At 36.0% G+C, this 13,036-nt stretch overlaps 1 pseudogene; it reads right to left on the bottom strand.

Annotated features, from left to right (window-relative positions):
- Positions 1 to 9,885: 9,885 nt before the first annotated feature.
- Positions 9,886 to 10,004, bottom strand: LOC126946948 (uncharacterized; annotated as a pseudogene).
- Between the last annotated feature and the right edge of the window lie 3,032 nt (positions 10,005 to 13,036).

Here is a 13,036-nt window from a genome sequence, read left to right as displayed (position 1 = left end):
TAACCCAAATGTCCATCAATAATAGACTAGATAAAGAAAACGTGGCACATATACACTGTGGAATACTATGCAGCCATAAAAAAGGATGAATTCATGTCCTTTACAGGGGCATGGATGAAGCTGGATACCATCATTCTCGGCAAACTAACACAAGAACAGAAAACCAAACACCGCATGTTCTCTCATAAGTGGGAGTTGAACAATGAGAACACATAGACACAGCAAGGGGAACATCACACACTGGGGCCTATCAAGGGTGGGGGGCAAGGGGAGGGATAGCATTTGGAGAAATACCTAATGTAGGTGACAGGTTGATGGGTGCAGCAAACCACCATGGCACATGTAATGTAACAAAACTGCACATTCTGCACATGTACCCCACAACTTAAAGTATAATAATTTTTTAAAAAGTTAATGGCTACCTTTCTGAAATGATTAAATCAAATTTAGTTGACATGTGTTTTCTATTTAATACACATCCTTCTTATTGATACATTATGAAGGACAGCATAAATAAGGAAGCATACAATCCTCGCTTATGAGTAGATTACCATCAAGTTAAAAATTCCAGTTGTCAACATAGAAAATGGAACAAATGTGGTAAAGATGAAACAATGATAAAAAATAGAAGTATGAGAAAGGGGACAGGGTAGTCATGACTGATGTTTAAATGAGTCACAGAAAATGGCTGCAGGATCTTAGATGAGGGATAATTCGCTAATAAGAATGGTATTTCATTGAATAAAGCACCATCACTTAGATGGTTAGAAAGAGTGTTCCATTTCTACTTCTGTTAGTTTCAGTAGTCTAGTTGTATGATCTACAGAAATCTATTTTCCTTCCCTTGGTTTTGTAAGGATAACAGGAGGGCTTTACCCTCTGTCCTTGGATGATTTGCTGGAAATAAACAGACAATAGGCAGATTAATAGGAGAAAAAGTCATACAAAATTTATTTAATGTCTGTAAGACATTAAATGTCCATAAAACACAGAAAAGTGTTTCTACAATAAGTTAATAAGGTTCAGATGCTTATATACCCTTTGTCACAGTGGAAGAGAGATGGAGGAAATGTGGCAATTTTGAGTGATAGTAAATTATTTTTAGGAGGTATGAATGGGCCCAATATTCAGGCAATTGATAGTAAATGATTCTCTTTGGGAATTTAATGAGGACTAGAGAACAAACAATGGTTTGGGACAAAGTTTGAAGTTCCTCTTGTCTCTGGGTGTGGTGTTTAATTTTCAGTCTCTTCCTTTGTAATATGAATTTCAATATTTTCTAATTAATGACATTTCAGGGAAGGGATCAAAAGCAATTGTGTTACTCTTGGACAGGTCAGGCTTCTAGGTAGATAAAGGGACTTCAGAGAACGACCTGATTGTGTGAGAGACATTGAGGCTGATTCTTTAGTTTAGCATGTCAAAGCATCATATATTTTGGTATTGTTTTCTAAGCCCTGACATTTTCAATTCCTACATTTATAAAATGAAAACTGGCTATCATGGATGGTATACAAAGTTCTTTCACCGTATCAAAATATATGCTCTAATTGTGGCATCACCCAAAATAGTCAAATTCTGTAAAACATTTGAAGAGATTTATTCTAAGCCAAATATGAGTAATTAATAGCCCATGACACAGCCCTCAGGAGACCCTGAGAACATGTGTCCAAGGTAGTTGGGACACAGCCTAGTTTTACACATTTTAGGGCAACATGATATATCAATCAAATACATGTAAAAATGTACATTGGTTCAATCTCGAAGGGTGGGACTGCTAGAAGTGGGGACTTCCAAGTCATAGGTAGGTTTAATAATTTTCTGATTGGCAGTTGGTTGAGTTATTATCAATGAAAGGATTGTCAGGGTTATGAGAAGGGTTTGTGGAGACCAAGATTTTATCATGCAGATGAAGCCTCCAAGTAGCAGGCATCAGAGAGAATAGGTGGTAAATGTTTTTCATCACACTTAAGATCTGTATTGATGTTAATACTGGTGGGCTTTTCCTGAATTCCAAAAGGGATGGGGAGTATAATGATGTAAGTCCGACCCCGCTTCCATCACGGCCTGAATAAATTTTTCAGGTTAACTTTGGAATACCCTTGGCCAAGAGGAGTGATCCATTCAGATGGTTGTGGAGTCTTATAATTTAATTTTGGGGTATAAATTTTCCTCTTTCCAGCCAAGATTTGCCAGGGGCAACATCAGTGGCCACCTAATGTTTTTTTCCCACAGCACTGCCAGGGTGGCATGACTGCCTGCCCTGGGTCCATCTTGTCCCTTGGTGGGATTCCCCCCATGTCCAAGGGACTTACAGTCGAAAAACTTGTAGCCAATTTAAATGTTCTAGGCCAGATGGGAATGGAAGTGAACAGACATTCACTAACCTTCAATTTTTTTTTTTTTTTTAAAGTAAAAGACCAACAAAGAGCCAAGGATGAGGTCACAAAACTGAGCTACTGTAGTCCTGGTTTTAGTTACAGATATATAGTAATTAGCAGTACAAAAAATAAGCACTGTTAAAAAATTTTAAGCTAAATCATTTTAGAGACTTGTTTTGCTGCAGTGCTTTTTGCAGTCTTTTAGTAATTTGCCCTAAGGGGGTTGATAAAAATTTTTAATATATATCTGCATAAATTTCATAACTAGGAATATTATATCCAGGAGGCTTTCTCATGAGGTATCTTTATATTCTCCCAGCACTAATTTTAATTCTACAAGAAGCAGAAAGTTCTTTATGGTTGGGATGGATGAAAACGTACCACACAATAGCTCAGAAGGCAAGGTCCCTTGTTTTACCAGCTGGTTAGGCATCTGTGTACTCATTCCTGATTTAGAGGGTCTGAACTAATTTTATCTTTCAAACCAGCTATTACAATCTCATGTGTCTACCTCTTCCACGATAGTCCCTGGGTCTAGAATAAGGGTGTTTGTATAATCTTAGCAGCAGGGAATTTGTGGTGAAAAACAAATCCCACCCAGTGGTATGCCAAATGAGGGAGAGTCACATCTCCAGTCTTCAGAATCCCATGATTCTGGTTTCCTCGGTAGTAAAACAAGGTGAGATAAATAACAATATTTTGACAATCAAAAGAGTACTTGTGTGACAGAACAGAAAAAGAAACCTATTCCATTAGAGCACCAAAATTAAGAAGAAAAATTATAATCTGGTACTCTTCAGAGAATTATTGTAGCCAAGAAATAATTCTTGACTCAATCTGCTGCAGTCAAAAACAAATGTCAGGGCTGAAATCTAGTAACAAGTGTTACACTCTTGCATTGAAATGATTTTTTCTCCCTTTCTGGCCCTCGTTTTCTGCTAAAGATAAATTATAGTAAGACCAATTTGTTTGCAAAATAAGTTTTAGGCTTACTATACATGGCTTGATTATGTGCAAAAAGTGTGGTAGGAATTCATTGGCCACATAGGCTCTTTTAAGTTGGCTTTGCTGAAACTTTACTTAAAAATAGGTTACTCTAGTCAAAGTCTTGGTAAAATAACCAGTGTCTCCAATTGTCTTGTTTTAAAAGAAAACACTCTTACTACACTTATAAAATCCTGAACAGTTTTTCAATTTTGGGGAACTCAGAGAGAAAGGTAAATTTGCTTACAAAAACATAGTTCACCCAAATGCTCTAAACTATAACTCAAAAGAAAAAAAATTTTGACTCTTCTTTAACCAGAGCAGCAGGTTTCCAAACAAGATGTCGTTTATTCACCTTGAAACTGCCATTCACACTCTAAGCAGATCTTGTTAGATGAGAGCTGTTTATCAGGCATTGTAGAATCTAGCAGTTCCCCACATAGAGTCCACCCTAGAGGGGAAGAAAAGGCTTCCTGCTCATGAGATCTCCTTGTATCCCCAGGTAACGAGATCCTATGTAAACCACTTTTATTTTAACATGGAACTCTTTGGGGCAGCATTATTTCCATTAGCATAGGGGTAGCTTCAGTTACCATTCTACAACATGCCAATAAATGTCCCGTAAGTAGAAATTCTCTAGTCCAGCAGTTGTCTTTTGGAAGTGCTCACAGTCTTTTGCCATAAGGCCCGATAAATGCTCCAGAAAGAACTACTAAGTGGAAGATTTGTCTTAACTAGCACTTCAGCTTTTATCCTATATTCTGCAGGCTCGGGCAATCTTATTAGTTCCCATTTAGCATGTCCAGCTAATATTTCTCAAAGGGCAGATTTATATGCCTTCAGTTTTATAGTACTAGACAGGGGAAGCATCCGCGAATTAGATACAATACTGATTTTCATAAGACATTTAGGTAAAAGAGTCACGCCTACCTTACATAAAGCCTGTTTAAACATCTCACATTTCACAATCCTGTAATAACCTGTACTGTTTGATGGTCTGGTCCCAGGAGCTTTTCTTTTCTACGCTCAGACCATTTTACCTTTCCTCGTGGAAAAATATTAGGGTTCCAAGCACAGAGTTGAGCCAAGAGACTCAGGCTCTTTTGTCAATTTTTATCTTGCCTCAGGAAATGTCAGATTTTTCATTATAACCTTTGGCTTTTGATGTCTTCAAAGTTTCCTCAATCTGAGGCAAATGCAGAAAACTGGTGCAGGGCCTTTTATGTTGGGGAACCAGTGAGGGTTCCCTTTGGTTCACTCTACCTTTGATAGCATTGCAAAAAACTTTCTTTTAAACTCATCACCTTTCTGGAGCGAGTCCGTGGACTCCCTTTTGCCTTTCCTATTTTTCTTTCTTTTTTTTTTTTTTTGTTAATTACCCCAATATTTTATTACGTATCTATTAAGTCCCATGAGAGATAGCAAATTTGATAAGGCTTCTCAAACAGTTGTATAATTCTGCAGGAATAATGTCACCTGTGGTGATCATGTAAAAGTGACCCCTTTAACCCCAACATTTACCATAACCTGGGTAATAGGCATATTCGGTGGGAAAATATCCCACTGAAAATATCATTATAAATCCAGTCCCATATTGCTTGAATATGAAACATATCAGCTGCTTCATCAGGTGCTCCACTTGACATTTTATAAGGAGAGGTGGGTAGCCCCCTTCTCAGGGTAAACAGATCTTATGGTGGTCATTTACCCAGTCCACTAGGCTGGTCATTCTCTTCGGAATAACTACCTGTGCATTTGGATCACATATATACATTAGTGATTGCTTAATAGTGATCTGTGGGCCTTGCGTCAACCCAAACATGGTCTTTCATTCTGTAGCATTTAAAATTAAGCACAATGCCCCTAAAATAATTATTTTTACATTCCATTATAGTAAAGGTTTTTTAGGAAGCTTATGACACCAATCTACAAAATAGAACAATTCCTTTATATCATATCCTCTAGTTTTAATAGTTACTGGGGTTTGCCCTTTCCCCACATTGACTATCTTTTTGGTAACCACAGGTCTCAGAGGTAATTTTTCGTTGTCCTGGTTTAATTCCTTCTTTTGTGGATAGCATTGAGGCTAGTGGCCGGAGGTGAGACAAAACCACATCTGAGCATAGTCCAGGCTTAAGGCCCAACCCAGCACACTTTTGCTTTTTTTTATTTTTAATTTTTGTGGGTACATAGTAGGTGTATATAATTACGGGGTACATGAGATGTTTTGAAACAGGCATGCAGTGTAAAATAAGCACATCATGGAAAATGCAGTATCCATCCCCTCAGTCATTTAACCACTGAGTTGCAAACAATCCAATCATACCCTACAAGTTATTTAAAAATGTACAGTTATGTTATTATTGACAATAGTTACCTGTTGTGCTATCAAACAGTATGTCTTATTCATTCTAGTTATTTTTTGTACCCATTAACCATTCCTGCCTTCCCTCCAGTACCCCACTACTTTTCTAAGCCTCTGGTAACCATCCTTCTACTCTCTATGTCCATAAGTTCAATTGTTTTGATTTTTAGATCCCATAAATAAATGAGAACATTCGATGTTTGTCTTTCTGTGCCTGGATTATTTCACTTAACATAATGATCTCCAGTTACATCCATGTTGTTGCAAAAGACTGGAGCTCATACCTTTTTACGACTGAATAGTACTCCATTGTGTATATATACCACATTATCTCCATCCATTCATTTGTTGATAAACACCTAGGGTGCTTCTAAATCTTAGATATTGTAAACAGTGCTGTCACAACCATAGGAGTACAGACATCTCTTCAATACACTGATTTCATTCCTTTTGAGTATATACCCAGCAGCGGGATTGCTGGATCACATGGGGGCTCTATTTTTTTAGTTTTTGAGGAACCTCCAAACTGTTCTCCATAATGGTTGTCCTAATTTACATTCCCACCAACAGTGTGTGAGGGCTCTTTTTTTGTCCACATCCTCGCCAGCATTTGTTATTGACTGTGTTTTGGATATTAGCCATTTTAACTGGAGTGAGATGATACATCTGTAGTTTTGATTTGCATTTTTCTGATGATCAGTGATGTTGAGCCCCTTTTCACATGCTTGTTTGCAATTTGTATTTCTTCTGTTGAGAAATGTCTATTTGAATCTTTTGGGCTGGGTGCATTGGCTCATGCCTGTAATCCCAGCACTTTGGGAAGCCAAGGTGGGTGGATCACCTGAGGTCAGGAGTTTGAGACCAGCCTGGCCAACATGGTGCAACCTCGTCTCTACTAAAAATACAAAAAATTAGCTGGGCATTGTGGTGGGCGCCTGTAATCCCAGCTGCCCAGGAGGCTGAGGAAGGAGAATCGCTTGAACCCAGGTGGTGGAGGTTGTAGTGAGCCAAGATTGTGCCATTGCACTCCAGCCTGGGCGACAACATCAAAACTCTGTCTCGAAAAAATAAAAAAATAAACAAATAAGAAAATTTTTTGCCTATTTTTTGATCAGATTATTAGATTTTTTCCTAGAGTTGTTTGCTAAGCCCCTTATATATTCTGGTTTTTAATCCCTTGTCAGGTAAATAAATTGCAAATATTTTCTCCCATTCTGTGGGTTGTCTCTTCACTTTGTTGATTGTATTCTTTGCTGTGCAGAAGCCTTTTAACTTGATGTGATCCCATTTGTCCATTTTTGCTTTGGTTGCCTGTGCTTGTGGGGTACTACTCAAGAAAGTTTTGCACTAACCAATGTCTTAGAGATTTTCTCTGAAGTTTTCTTATAGTAGTTTCAAGATTTGAAGTTGTACATTTAAGTATTTAATCCTTTTTCATTTGATTTTTGTCTATGGCCAGAGATAGGGATCTAGTTTTAATCTTCTGCATATGGATATCCAGTTTTCACAACATTTATTGAAGAGACTGTCTTTTCACCAGTGTATGTTCTTGGAACCTGTGTTAAAAATGAGTTCACTGTAGGTGTGTGGATTTGTTTCTGGGTTCTCCATTGTGCTTCATTGGTGTGTGTGTCTGTTTTTATGCCAGTACTATGCTGTTTTAATTACTCTAGCTCTGTAGTACTATTTGAAGTCAAGTAATGTGACTACTCTAGCTTTGTTCTTTTTGCTTAGGATCGGTTTGGCTATTCTGGATCTTTTGTAGTTCCATATAAATGTTGGGATTTTTTTTTCTATTTCTGTGAAGAATGTCATTGGCATGTTGATATGGATCAAATTGAATCTGTAGATTGCTTTGTGTAACATGGACATTTTAACAATATTGATTCTTACAATTCATGAACATTGGATTTTTTTTTCATTTTTTGGTGTTCTCTTCCAGTTTGTTCATCAATGTTTTATAGTTTTCATTATAGAAATCTTTTACTTCTTTACTTAATTCCTAGGTATTTAACTTTAAGTATGATTGTTGTAAATGACATTACTTTTTAAACTTATTTTTCACATTGTTCATGACATATAGAAATGCTACTGACATTTTATGTTGATTTTGCATAATACAACTTTACTGAATTTATCAGCTATAATAGTTTTCTTGTGAAGTCTTTAGGTTTTTCGAAATATAAGATCTTATCATCTGCAAACAAGGATAATTTGACATTCCTTTCCAATTTGGATGCCCTTTATATCTTTCTCTTGTATGATTCCTCTACCTAGGACTTACAATACTGTGTTGAATAACAGTGGTGAGACTGGGCATCCTTGTCATGTTCTGGATCTTAGAGAAAGACTTTTCAGTTTTTTACATTTAGTATGATACTGACTATGGGTCTGTCATATATGGCTTCTAGTATGTTGAGCCAAAGTTTTTCTAATCCCAGCTTTTTTTAGGGTTTTTATCATGAAGGGATGTTGAATTTTATCAAATGTTTTTTCAGTATCAACTGAAAAGAACATATGGTTTTTATCCTTTATTCTGTTAATATGATGTATCACATTGATTGATTTTTGTATGTTGAAGCATCTTTGCATCCCAGTGATAAATCCCACTTGGTCATGATGAATAAACTTTTTAATGTACTGTTGAATTCAGTTTTCTAGTCTTTTGTTGAGGATTATTGCATCAATATTCATCAGAGATACTGGCCAATAGTTTCCTTTTATTGATGTCTCTTGATCTGGTTTTGGTTTCAGGGTATTACTGGATTCACAAGAATGAGTTTGAAAGTATTTCCTCCTCCTGATTTTTTGGAATAGTTTGAGTAGGGTCGGTATGAGCTCTTTAATGTTTGATGGAATTCAGCACTGAAGCCATCAGGTCCCAGGCTTTTTCTTACTGGGAGACTTCTTATTACAGCTTTGATCTCATTACTTGTTATTGGTGTGTTCAGGTATTGAATTTCTTCCTGGTTCAATCTTGGTAGGTTTTATCTATCTAGAAATGTGTCTATTTCTTTTATATTTTCTGATTCATTGGCATATAGTTGCTCATAGTAGTCACTAATGTTATTTTGAATTTCTGCAGCATCAGTTGTAATGATTCCATTTCATTTCTGATTGTATTTATTTTGATTTTCTCTCTTTTTTTCTTAGCCTGGCTAAAGGTTTGTCGACTTTTTGTAACTTCAAAAATAATCTTTTTGTTTCATTTATCTTTTGTATATTTTCACTTCAATTTCATTTATTTCTGCTCTGAAGTTTATTATTTCTTTTCTTCTCCTTATTTGGGGTTTGTTTTTCTCTTGCTTTTCTAGTTATTTAAGACACATTGTTAGATTTAAAAAAAAATTTTTTTTTTTATATATAGGTACTTATAACTATAAACTTTCCTCTTAGTACTGCTTTTACTGTATCCCATAGGTTTCGGTATGTTGTGTTTCCATTAACGCTGATTGCAAGACATTGTTAAAATTTCTTCTTAATTTCTTCTTGACCCACTGATCATTAAGGAGCATATTGCTTATTTCCATGTCGTTTTATAATGTCCAAAATTCCTCTAGTTATTAATTTCTAAATGTATTCTATTGTGGTCAAAGAAATTGCTTGATATCATTTGAACTTTTTGAATATTTTAAGACTTGTTTTGTGATCTATTATATGGTCTATTCTTGAGAATGATTTATGTGCTTAGGAAAATGATATGTATTCTGCAGCTCTTGGATAACATGTTCGGTAAATATCTATCAGATCCATTTGGTCTATAGTGCAGATTATGTCTGATGTTTCTTTGTTGATTTTCTGGCTAGAAGTTCTGCCCAATGCTGAAAGTGGGGTGTTGAAGTCTCCAGCTATTATTGTATTGGGGCCTCTCTCTCTCTCTCTAGCTGTAATAATGTCTCCTTTATATATCTGGGTGCTCCAGTGTTGGGTGCATACATATTTAAAATTGCTTTGTCCTCTTGCTGAATTGACCCCATTAACATTATATAGTGATCTTACTTGTCTCTTCTCATAGTTTTGGCCTTAAAATCTATTTTTTGTGTTATAAGTATAGTGATTCCTGCTCTTTTTTGGCTCCCACTGGCATGGAATATCTTTTCTCATCTCTTTATTTTCAGTCTATGTGTGTCTTTTTTATTATTTAAATAAGAACAAAGTCTACAGTACCCAGTATTACCAGACAGTCTCCAATCCAAGTATTAACCAGGCCCAATCCTGCTTAGTTTCTGAGATCACACAAAATCAGGCATATTCAGGGTGGTATGGCCACAGACTCTATGTGTGCCTTTATAGGTGTTTCTTGTAGGTGACAGATCAATGGGCCTTGTTTTTTGATTAATTTAGCCAGTCTATGGCTTTTATTGTAGACTGTATTTCATTTATATTCAATGTTATTACTGATAAGCAAGAACTTACTCCTGCCATTTTGTTATTTGTTTTCTGGTTGTTTTGTTGTCTTCTCTTTGTTTTTTCTTTCACTCTTGTCTTCTTCTAGTGAAGATGATTTTCTCTGGTGATATGGTTCAGTTTCTTACTTTACATTTTGTGTATATCTATTGTATGCTTTTTGGCTTGAGGTTACCATGAGGTTTGCAAATTCTATCTTATGACTCATTATTTTAACCTGACGACAACACTATTTGCATTAACAAATAAGCAAGAATAAAACTAATAAAAACTCAGTTTAACTTGGTTCTCCTCATTTCTTAACTTTTTATTGTTTCTATTTATATCTTATTGTACTGACTACATCTTGAAAAGCTGTTTTAGTTATTGACTGCTTTATCATTTAGTCTTTCTACTTAGAATAAGAGTAATTTATATGCCACAGTTACAGTGTTATAATATTCTGTGTTTTTCTATGTATGTAATATTGCCAGTAAGTTTTGTATCTTCAGGTGATTATTTATTGCTCATTAAGGTCCTTTTATCTCATTGAAGTATTCTCTTCAGTATTTCTTGCAGTCGGGGTCTGGTATAGATGAAATCTCTCAGCTTCAGTTTGTCTAGAAAAGTGTTTATTTCTCCTTCATATTTGAAGGAAATTTTTGCAAGATCTAGTATTCTAGGATAAATGTTGTTTTCTTTTTTTTCCTTCAGCACTTTAAATATGTCATGCCATTCTCTACTGGCCTGTAAGGTTTCCACTGAAAAGTCTGCTGCCAGATCTATAGGAGCTCTACAGTGTGGTATTTGTTTCTTTTCTCTGGCTACTTTTAGGATCTTTTATTTATAATTGACCTTTGGGAGTTGATTATGAAACTCCTTAAGGTAGTCTTCTTTGGGTTAAATCTGCTTGGTGATGTATATCTTTTTTGAACGTGGATATTGATATCTTTCTCTAGGTTTGGGAAATTCTCTGTTATTATCCATTTAAATACATTTTCTACACCTAGCTCTTTCTCTCCCTCTTCTTTAAGGCCAATAACTCTTAAATTTGCCCTTTTGAGACTATTTTAGATCCTGTATGCATGCTTCATTGTTTTTTATTCCTTTTTATTTTGTCTCCTCTGACTGTGTATTTTTAAATAGCCTGTCTTCAAGCTCAAAAATTCTTTCTTCTGCTTGTTTCAGTCTGCTATTAAAGAACTCTGATGTATTCTTACATGCACCAATTGCATTTTTCAACTACTGAATTTCTACTTTATTTTTTAAATTATTTCGATCTATTTCTTCATTTTACCCAATAGAATTCTGAATTCCACCTCTATGCTATCTCAAATTTCCTTGGGTTTCCTCAAAACAGCCATTGTGTATTATCTTTTTGAAAGCTGACATATCTCTGTTACTCCAGGATTGATCCATGGTGCCTTATTTAGCTCATTTGGTGAGGTCATATTTTTCTGGATAGTGCTCATGTTAATAGATGTTCCTCTGCATTTGGGCATTGGAGAGTTAGGTATTTATTGTAGTCTTCACTGTCTTGGCTTATTTGTAGCCATCCTTCTTGGGGAGCCTTTGCATATATTGGAAAGCACTTAAGTGATGTTATATAAGCTGTATCTGCTTTAAGGGGTGCCCCAAGCCCAGGTCTTGCATACTCGTAGAGGTACCACATTGACGGTCTAGGACAAGATCCAAGAGAATTCTCTAGATTACCAGGCAGAGAGTCTTGTCCTCTTCCCTTACTTTTTCCCAAACATATCGATTATCTCTCTCTCTCTCTCTCTCTCTCTCTCTCTCTCTTCTAAGCCATATACAGCTGGGGATGGAGTGACACAAGCAGCCCCTGTGGCCTCCACCACTGTGACTGTGCTGGATCAGATCTGAAGCCAGCACAGTGCTGGGCCTTGCCCAAGGTCTGTTGTCACCACTCCCTGGCTTCTGACTATGTTCACCCAAGGCCATTGAGCTCTACAATCAGCTGGTGGCAAAGCCAGCCAGGCGTGTATTCTTCCCTTTAGGAGAGTGAGGTCCTTTAGGCACACAGTGGGTCCAGTAGTGCCATTTGTGAGTCCAAGACTAGAGTCAAAATCTTTAGAAGTCTACCTGGTATTCTATCATATTGCAGCTTAGTTGGCACTCAAGAAGACAAGAAAGCAGGCGAGCTGGGCCTTGCTGAGTGTGATTTGACCAAACAAGAGGCAGCAGGAGGATATTCTCTGGATAGGAAACTCCCTCATCCAAAATGTAGAGGCAGGTAACACAGGTATAATAAATTAGAATTCATTGACATAGAATCAGCATTTTTCCTCTTTTTCTTATTTTGAAGTAACATTTTACTTGTTTTATTTTGTATAATCAAAATAATAAAGAGTTTTATTATAATAAAGAGTTTTATTATAATATAAAACTCTTTATGAAATGCCTACGCTTCATTTTCCAAACCACAACCAACATTACAACATTGGAAAGCAACTCTAAATAGACATTCAGCACTATTGCTTTAAATGAACTGTGGATTGCTTAAAGTAAGACATAAAAAATCCAAAACTTTTCTCTTCACAATGGATCTCAGGTCAGATCTATTAATTTCCAGTTTCTCTATTTGAAAGTTAAAATGAGAAAAAGAAAAATGTAAAACTTAGACCGATCAGAATCTTTCTCTTTTCAGGAGATGTGCCAAGCCCTAGTCTTTATTAAATTTCTTGTCATTTGATGAATTAAATATAATTACAATAAACTCACTTGGGATTTGATTATAATCTGTGTGGTTTTTCCTACCAATTATATAGCTTCATATTAACTCTTAAATGTAAATGTGTAACCTTTCTCTAAAACCTAGTGTCACATAACTCTGAGTACTTTACAGAATTGTTATTTGAAAGAATCGTAAAGACCCTCATTACATCTTTCAATAGCACTG

The sequence above is a fragment of the Macaca thibetana genome, chromosome X (genome assembly GCF_024542745.1).
Source record: "Macaca thibetana thibetana isolate TM-01 chromosome X, ASM2454274v1, whole genome shotgun sequence".
In the NCBI taxonomy this organism is placed as follows: Eukaryota; Metazoa; Chordata; class Mammalia; order Primates; family Cercopithecidae; genus Macaca; species Macaca thibetana.
Note: the sequence above shows the minus strand (reverse complement) of the source record. Positions and strands in the feature narration are given on the sequence as shown.